The 10,000-nt window shown below is 49.4% G+C and overlaps 1 protein-coding gene across 5 annotated transcripts in view; it reads right to left on the bottom strand.

Moving 5' to 3' along the window:
* Positions 1-10,000, bottom strand: part of raw (NDT-like domain-containing protein raw) — a 93,478-nt gene that overhangs the window by 10,558 nt on the left and 72,920 nt on the right. The window contains exon 1 of one of the 5 annotated variants that reach the window (XM_043025801.2): positions 5,424-5,790. The exons of the other annotated variants lie outside the window; for them this stretch is intronic. The gene's annotated coding sequence lies outside the window, so the exon portion shown is untranslated. Of the gene's footprint in view, positions 1-5,423; positions 5,791-10,000 lie in introns of those variants that run through there. 5 annotated transcript variants of the gene reach the window in all.

Genomic DNA, 10,000 nt, shown 5'->3' on the forward strand with positions numbered 1-10,000 from the left:
CACCAGATTCGCTACCCACGCACGCAATCTACACATTCCATCCCTTAAACCTTCCTTTAATTAAACTTTAAACATCCCCCTCTAGTTGAAATCAAGTATAAAAAAAAAATCCCAATAAGCTACTCTCATCAACCTTTGTCTTCCTTAACCCCCCCCCCCCCCACATCTATCTACTTATCTATCGTGTGTGTGTGCGTGCGTGCGTGCGTGCGTGCGTGCGTGCGTGCGTGCGTGCGTGTGTGTGTGTGTGTCTGACTGTCCTCAACTACCAACAAATATGCTCAAAAGTCCAATCATAATCAACACCAGATTCGCTACCCACGCACGCAATCTACACATTCCATCCCTTAAACCTTCCTTTAATCAAACTTTAAACATCCCCCTCTAGTTGAAATCAAGTATCAAAAAAAAAAAAATCCCAATAAGCTACCCTCATCAACCTTTGTCTTCCTTAACCCCCCCCCCCCGACATCTATCTACTTATCTATCGCGGATCAGCACACACAAAGTCGATCTAATCAACTGGCCCCTTTTCGACTTTTCAGTTAACCAATAAATAAATAAATAAATAAATAAATAAATAAATAAATAAATAAATAAACGGGGCCCAAATACGTAACTCCTTTCTTTGCGGGTACTTATAATGGTAAATGATAACTATAATAATGGGGATTAAATAATAACAATAACATAATAATCAACATTACGCCCCCCACAATTCCCAGCCTAACAACCTGTACCACTAATCAAATAGCGTCGGAATGACACCATCAGTCCAAGCAAACGAACAACAACAACAAAACAAAACAAAAAACAAGTAAAGCATCCGGATCTCCCAGCCTCTTCTTACGTTCACTTACCTACACGTGTGGGCGGCCCGGGCGTCCCCCACGCCTTTTCTACACCGCATTCCTCACGCCCACACACACGCTGCCACCTAATATTACCCACCAACACACCAAGGCCCGCCATACTTCTTCACCTCCCCGTGACACGTGCTGACTTTCCCGCCTCTCTCTCTCTCTCTCTCTCTCTCTCTCTCTCTCTCTCTCTCTCTCTCTCTCTCTCTCTCTCTCTCTCTCTCTCTCTCTCTCTCTCTCTCTCTCTCCTCGCTCGCTTCCTACACGGAGGGCTCGCACTCGCTGGTGCGAAAGAGTGCCGTGGATTTTGACACTGCCACTCGCTACTGTGTGCGTTCGTAAGTGTCTGTCTCTCTCTCTCTCTCTCTCTCTCTCTCTCTCTCTCTCTCTCTCTCTCTCTCTCTCTCTCTCTGTATATGTGTGTGTGTAAAAGAGCGATAGCGAGAGAGACAGACAGACAGACAGACAGACAGACAGACAGAGAGAGAGTCCTACACCAACCACGCTACGCTCCCCCTAACCCTTCAGGAAATCCTTTGAGCCCAACCAACCAACCAACCAACCACCCTGTACACCCAAGCATATTTCTCTTCCCTCCTTTCCTTTCCTTTCCTTTCCTAACCCTAAACACTATCCACTACCCCCCCCTCCCCCCCCCCGCGCCCTGGAACCACCAGTCATGCCCTCGGGCTCGTCATGCGCTGCCGAAAGTATGACATGTGTGTCATGTGAGGTTGACGAGGAGGTTGTGGTGCGCTGGGGGTGCAGACGAGGAACCATTACGTAATCTCGCCACCCTCGACCCCCTCCCCCCTCCCCCTTGCCCTGACATCATCCCTGTTTACGGCGCAGTGGTGTACCACATACGTGCATAAATACAGACATGTACACAAACATAAACACACACGCGCACGCACACACATCTCCAATTTGCGTTATCTTGGTATCCAACACGCCATATTTTTTGGTAACCGACAAACAAAGATCTAAATCGATATCACTGCTACAATCAATCTCTGTTTACTCACCGACATCAACGTCACAAACAAAGACAGGTGCTAAATCTAGCATTATCAAAATCATCTCTCTATTATAAAAATTACAGACAATTATAAAAATACGACAGCACGTCCAAGAGGGGGACAAACAAAACAGGTCTAATCTAGCATTATCAAAATCATCTACTATTATAAAAATTAACAGACAATTATAAAAATACTGACATCGCGGATCAGCACACACAAAGTCGATCTAATCAACTGGCCCCTTTTCGACTTTTCAGTTAACCAATAAATAAATAAATAAATAAATAAATAAATAAATAAATAAATAAATAAACGGGGCCCAAATACGTAACTCCTTTCTTTGCGGGTACTTATAATGGTAAATGATAACTGTAATAATGGGGATTAAATAATAACAATAACATAATAATCAACATTACGCCCCCCATCCCCCGCCCCTAACAACCTGTGCAATAATCAAAATAGCGTCGGAATGACACCATCAGTCCAAGCAAACGAACAACAACAACAAAACAAAACAAAAAACAAGTAAAGCATCCGGATCTCCCAGCCTCTTCTTACGTTCACTTACCTACACGTGTGGGCGGCCCGGCGCCCCCACGCGCCTTGTTTTCTACAACACCCGCATTCCCTCACGCCCACACACACGCTGCCTCCTGAATTATACCCACCATCAAACAAAGCCCGCCAACTCTTTCACCTCCCCTGACACGTGCTGACTTTCCCGCCTCTCTCTCTCTCTCTCTCTCTCTCTCTCTCTCTCTCTCTCTCTCTCTCTCTCTCTCTCTCTCATCTCCTATCCCTCCTCTCCTTCTCCTCATCTCCCTCCTCTCTCCTCCCGCCTCTCTCTTCTCTCGTCTCTCTCTCTCTCCTGCTCGCTTTCCTACACGGAGGCTCGCACTCGCTGTGCGAAAGATGCCGTGATTTTGACACTAGCCACCGCTACTACTGTGTCTTCGTAAGTGTCTGTCGCTCTCTCTCTCTCTACTCTCTCACTCTCTCTCTCTCCATATCTCTCTCCTCTCCTCCTCTCCTCCTTTCTCATCTCTCTCTCTCTCTCTCTCTCTCTCTCTCTGTATATGTGTGTGTAAAAGAGCGATAGCAAGGGAGACAGACAGACAGACAGACAGACAGACAGACAGACAGAGAGAGAGTCCTACACCAACCACGCTACGCTCCCCCTAACCCTTCAGGAAATCCTTTGAGCCCAACCAACCAACCAACCACCCTGTACACCCAAGCATATTTCTCTTCCCTCCTTTCCTTTCCTTTCTTTTCCTAACCCTAAACACTATCCACTCCCCCCCCCCCTCAACCCCCCCCCCCCCGCGCCCTGGAACCACCAGTCATGCCCTCGGGCTCGTCATGCGCTGCCGAAAGTATGACATGTGTGTCATGTGAGGTTGACGAGGAGGTTGTGGTGCGCTGGGGGTGCAGACGAGGAACCATTACGTAATCTCGCCACCCTCGACCCCCTCCCCCCTCCCCCTTGCCCTGACATCATCCCTGTTTACGGCGCAGTGTGAAACCCATACGTGCATAAAACAAAATGTACACAAACATAAACACACACGCGCACGCACACACATCTCCAATTTGCGTTATCTTGGTATCCAACACGCCATATTTTTTGGTAACCGACAAACAAAGATCTAAATCGATATCACTGCTACAATCAATCTCTGTTTACTCACCGACATCAACGTCACAAACAAAGACAGGTGCTAAATCTAGCATTATCAAAATCATCTCTCTATTATAAAAATTACAGACAATTATAAAAATACTGACATCGCCACCACCACCAAAAACAAGCCTGTCTGTCGCTTGCTTATATCATTACGGCCGGGAGTCCCCCAAAACAGCAGGACACCATATCTAAAAGAGCATATTTTCGACAAAATAGATACGTCAGAGTACTGCTACATTCGGTATATGGAAAAGTGCCCTTCGAGGGAGTGACTGTTCTGTGTCGTAGTTACTTTTTCTTGCACCGGAATGTCAGCTGTCAGCTCCAGCTCCAGCTCCATCCAGCTCCCTATGCCTTGGTTATTAACTTTATTTTAAACTTATTGGAAGTCGTTAAGACAGAGAGTATGAAGCACGAGCCACAAAAGTATTGTGAAGAATCACCATATTGTCAGCACTGGCACCTCGCAGCATCCAGCCATCCTTGTCCCACATCTCCCAACTTCCCACAGGACATCGCTTTATTCTTTCGTTATTTCCAGAGATGAATTAATCTCGACTTGGTATCACTTCCTTCTCTACACCACGCAGACCCACACACACCTGTGCTTCATCTGGAGTAGCCTACCCGGAAAACCTGTTTCCTTTCCCTGGCTATATATATACGACGGAAACTCTTGTATGCCACGATATGGCAACACTGGCCATGTAAATATTGACTGCTATAAATCATATGGACATAATATGCCCTTTCATGAAGTTGTATGCATTTTTTTTAAAGAATAAAGTTAACATGTACTTACCTCTTCGTACTTCATGCTTCTTTATTTTTTTTACAATTAGACACATTTACTGATACTAAGAAAGATATAGTTTTTGTTGAAATTTCCTCGCCCTAAGCAGGATGATTACCAGCTCTGGGTAATAAGCAATCATTACCCACGACGAGTTAGCCTTTGAATATCTCGGTCGGCTGTAATTCCTCGAAAAAAAACTACTCTAAGGGATCTTCAAGAGCGTGGTTTGCAACAAGTGCGGCGAAAACAAAACCAACAGCAGCACCATACACGAACTGAAGAATTCAAACGTGACATTTACTCCACTGGTCTTCTTCGCTCACGTGCTACCAGAGATAACACGTGCCTTATTGCAGTACTGCATTCCACCCGAATTTCGTACTCTGCGCCGTTTCAACTCCAGTTGGAACTCGACCAACACGTCTCACCGTTAAACATAGGACGATTCGAGAGGACGTTACTTTCCTGATTACAATAAAAACAACTGATTAGTTAGTTGGTCTTAACACAACTCAAGATCAACTAAGTTTCTGATGCCATATTCAAGACTCATTATGTGAACCACATAAAAAACATACATCGCTAGCCATCTAAGTCCCTTCTAGTTCCCTCTATATTTACTCTATAGAGGGTTAAAGCTATGATATGCTAGCACCGGAATGGCATATCTTATCTAAATAATTTCCATAATTCGCTCAATTCTTTAGCCTAAACCCGATGCAATATCCACCGACCGTAACAACAACGCCAACGTTCTTCCAGGTGCCTCCACTCGGCCATGGAACAGAATCACAGGTGTCAAGGTTTACGGAACTCACGACGCATTTGTGACATGTCCGTGCACACACACACACACACACACACACACACACACACACACACACACACACACACACACACACACACACACACACACACACACACACACACACACACACACACACACACACACACACACACACACACACACACACACACACACACACACACACACACACGATCAATAAGGGCCATAGGAGCTGCCTTATCCAATCGTTTATTATATCGCTTACCTATTCATTCATTGTGTATAGGGGAGGGCATCCTCAGATATTGGAAGAGCAGTCCAGCAGACGTCCGGACATGTCCCTCTCATGTTCGGTGGTTACGATTTCAACATTCACAGATTATCCGTCTTGAACTTCTGTTCAGTGTTAGGCTCATTGTGTTGCTATGCCTATCATCATGCACTTCTCGCCTCCACGCCCCGTTCTTTTCCCATGAGACACCGAGAGAGGGGCCAGGGGAGGGAGGGAGAGGGCAGGCAGCACACACACTATTCACATACACACCCCACCACTGCCACACCACAACTACCACAGCTTCCTTACCACCACCACGAGCCAATACACTGTCTCCCCTTCCTCCTCCTCCTCCTCCTTCTCGTCCTCCCCTCCTCCTCCTCCTCCTCCGTCCCTCTCCCGTAGAGTTGCCACGCATTTACAATTACTATATTATTTCTCCTCTACTCGGTAACAACCCGCTAGCTGCAGTCTGGACCGTGGCCATTGTGGGATTTCGGAGAGGGTTTAGAAGAAAGGGTCATGGCACCAAGTGTGGCCAAGATGCTGCTTTTAGAACGCGCGAGGAAAAGTCTGAAGATGTATCTAATCTGGGCCATGACGTCATCAGCGAGCCGAGCGCGCGAACACAACCTTACAAACGGTACTGGTGTGAGAGAGAGAGAGACAGAGACGGGGAGGGGACAGGGCCACGGGGACCCGCGAGGTAAACACAACAAACAGTCAACAAGTTAGAGGACGATGGTAACCTCTCCCCACACACACACCCCCACGTCCACATGATCTCCCTCAAAGCTTTATTATATGCGGAATCGAGCGGGAGCTTAAGCTGAGCGACGGAGAGAGAGAGAGAGAGGGCTGACGCCGGGAAAATGTAAACCACCAGCCGGGCACACGTTCTACGCTGGTCGTCGGATCTAGCGCACTCGTCTTGATTAAAGGGAGTGTGTGAGTGCGTGGGAGCGGGGATGCAGGGGGATATAGAGTGGTTCAAATATAATTCTACAAGTCTATTCATCGGTCTATAAAAACACTTGGATTTTTTAAAGACATCCTCAAGAAAAAAAGAGAGAAAAAAGGTGAAACAGATATTGTCAAGGTTTCCTTCAATGCCGTTCTCTAATCTGCAACGCTCTTAATGCACACCTGTACACTCGCACCTCCAACTTCGAGTGAAAGGATATATATATATATATATATATATAAATATATATATATATATATATATATATATATATATAATATATATATATATATATATAGATATAGATAGAGATATATATAGAGAGAAGATATATGAGAGAGATATGAGAGAGAGAGAGAGAGAGAGAGAGAGAGAGGGAGGGAAGAGGGAAGAGGGGGAGGGAGGGAGGGAGAGAGAGGGGTGGGGGTATTCTAGAGGGAGGGAGGGAGGGAGGAGTAGTGAGAGAAAGAGAGAGAGAAGGAAAGAGAGAGGTTGACAGAGAGAGAGAAGGAAAGAGAGAGAGGAGGGAGGAAGAGGAGAGGAGAAGAGGAGGGAGAGAGAGAGAGTGGGGAGGAGGGTGGAAGGAGAAGAGTGAGGGGGAGGGAGAGTGAGGGAGAGGAAGAGGAGAGAGAGAGGGAGAGAGAGGAGAGAGAGAGAGAGAGAGAGAGAGAGAGAGAGAGAGAGAGAGAGAGAGAGAGAGAGAGAGAGAGAGAGAGAGAGAGAAGAGGGGGGCTCGGGGAAGGGTAGTGGCATAAGCTCTCCCAAAGCGCGAACAACCAAAGCCACACGAAGAAGGCATCAGCCTCCCCAAGAATCCCGAATCACGCTGATGGGTGTTTACTATTATCCCCCGCGGCCACCTCCGGTACTGGTACCTGAAGTAGGCGGTGATGGAGGCGGCAAAATGAGCGTCGCCCACGCTGGAGACATATAAGGTGAGGCTTGGGCGTGTGGTGGGGGAGGGGGGAGGGGGAGGGGAAGGGGGGCAAGGGGTAGGGAAGGGAGGGACCCGGGTACTGCCCAACGGCCCCAGTACGCCTACAAACGGGGGAGGACGCCACCAGACACACTTCGCCGCCGCCTACACCGCCCCCAGGTCAGACCAACCATCCACGGTTACCTCCCTCCCTTGTTACCTGGCCGCCCACACGCCCGTCGTGGTCTTGGCGGCCGGCGGAGACAAGATCCTCCGCCGCCCATGCACGCACTTGCACCTGTTGGTTGGCCGCCCGCCCGCCTTCCAACCTTATGTAACCTGTATAGCGGCTTTTCTATCTCCTAGCCTACCACAAGCATTCGTCCGGGCTGGGCGGCGCGGAGCCCTCCGCCTCCCACGCCGCGTCTCACACCTGCGACCGATGTCCCGGGTTTCGCATCAGCTCTATATTCATTTCTTTATGATAAACAGCTGGAATATTTCGATCGAGGAGTAAGTTCTGTGCTTGATTGTCTTTTTGATAACTGGATGACCCTTGAGTTACAAAGGCGAGTGGCCGCTTCCGTGGGCTTTAAAGCCATTCATTTGGGCGCCGTGTGCCTGGATGGCGCCGAGGCAAAGGCCGCAAACATGTGGGATGCGGGCGGCCGGGCGGCGCGGGCGGGTTGGCGTCAGGCGTGGGAGCAGTCACCGGTAGCAAGCGTGGCCACCCCCGCCCACCTCACATTTGCAGGTGGTGGTCATTTCTCCCTAGGGAACTAGCGGCCGCCCACTCTGCCCCGGGGCGCCGCAACTCCCGGGTCGCTCCCGAGGAATGAGAGAGGCAGGGCGTGGTCTAGGGCGTCTGGAGAAGCGGGTGTGGGAGGGAAGGGGACTCAAGTCACCAGCTGTGGGTGTGGGCGGAGGCTCACTATAATTCCGCCTACACCCCTTCCCCTCACCTGACAATCCTCGTCCAAAGGTTCTCTCTCTCTCTCTCTCTCTCTCTCTCTCTCTCTCTCTCTCTCTCTCTCTCTCTCTCTCTCTCTCTCTCTCTCTCTCTCTCTCTCTCTCTCTCTCTCCCTCTCTTTCTCATCCTCTCTCTCCCTCTCTTTCTCATCCTCTCTCTCCCTCTCTTTCTCATCCTCTCTCTCCCTCTCTCTCTCTCACTCTCTCGCACTCTCTTTCTCATCCTCTCTCTCTCTCTCCCTCTCTTTCTCATCCTCTCTCTCCCTCTCTCTCTCTCACTCTCTCTCACTCTCTTTCTCATCCTCTCTCTCTCTCCCTCTCTTTCTCATCCTCTCTCTCTCTCCCTCTCTTTCTCATCCTCTCTCTCTCTCTCTCTCTCTCTCTCTCTCTCTCTCTCTCTCTCTCTCTCTCTCTCATTCTTTCCCCCCCTCTCATTCTCTCTCCCTTCCTATTATTCTCTCTTCCTCCCTCTCATTCTCTCTCCTTTTCTCTTATTCTCCCTCCCTCCCTCTCATTCTCTCTTCCTCCCTGTCATTCTCTCTTCCTCCCTGTCATTCTCTCTTCCTCCCTCTCACTCTCTCTTCCTCCCTCTCATTCTCTCTCCCTCTCCCTCCCTCCCTCCCTCTCATTCTCTCTCCCTCCCTCTCATTCCCTCTCATTCTTTCTCCCTTCCTCTCATTCTCTTTCCCTCCCTCTCATTCTCTCTCCCTCCCTACCTCTCATTCTCTCTCCCTTCCTCCCTCTCTCTTATTCTCTCTCTCTCTCTCTCATTCTCTCTTCCTCCCTGTCATTCTCTCTCCCTCCCTCTCATTCTCTCTCCCTCCCTCCCTCTCTCTCTCTCTCATTCTTTCTCCCACCCTCCCTCATTCTCCCTCCCTCCCTCTCATTCTCCCTCCCTCTCTCTCATTCTCTCTCCCTCCCTCTCATTCTCTCTCCCTCCCTACCTCTCATTCTCTCTCCCTCCCTCCCTCATTCTCTCTCCCTCTCTCTTATTCTCTCTCTCTCTCTCTCTCTCATTCTCTCTTCTCCCTGTCATTCTCTCTCCCTCCCTCTCATTCTCTCTCTATCCCTCCCTCTCATTCTCTCTCTATCCCTCCCTCTCATTCTCTCTCCCTCCCTCCCTCTCTCTCTCTCATTCTTTCTCCCACCCTCCCTCATTCTCCCTCCCTCCCTCTCATTCTCTCTCTATCCCTCCCTCCCTCTCATTCTCTCTCCCACCCTCCCTCATTCTCCCTCCCTCCCTCTCTCCCTCTCATTCTCTCTCCCTCCCTCCCTCCCTCTCTCTCTCTCATTCTCTCTCCCTCCCTCTCATTCTCTCTCCCTCTCCCTCACTCTCTCTGCCTCTCGCAATCCCCCTGCGCACACGTGGCAGCCACTTGCTACGTCGATCGCAACAGAAAAACGATCAAGAAAACAAGAGCAGCATCCAAGAGCACGTAGTCCAGGGGCTCTTGTATCCATCAAGTGAATGTTGTTCCACCTACGCCTACGCCCTCGTGGTGCCGACGCCCGCGCCCACATCCCAACTAACATTCCAGCGTGTGTGTGTGTGTGTGTGTGTGTGGGGAGGGAGGGAGGGAGGGGGGTGGGGAGGGGCTTTCATTCCCCCTTATCCTCCTCCTTTACAAATATGGTGCTGGCCACGATGCCCGCCGTAGTAACGTATGCCCCCACGCATAAATCGTGGTGCTCCCCGCCTCGCAAACACGCGCTCGCCCA

Source organism: Penaeus japonicus, unplaced genomic scaffold (assembly GCF_977035675.1).
Source record: "Penaeus japonicus unplaced genomic scaffold, GWHDUDI00000001_assembly GWHDUDI00000033, whole genome shotgun sequence".
Taxonomy (NCBI): domain Eukaryota; kingdom Metazoa; phylum Arthropoda; class Malacostraca; order Decapoda; family Penaeidae; genus Penaeus; species Penaeus japonicus.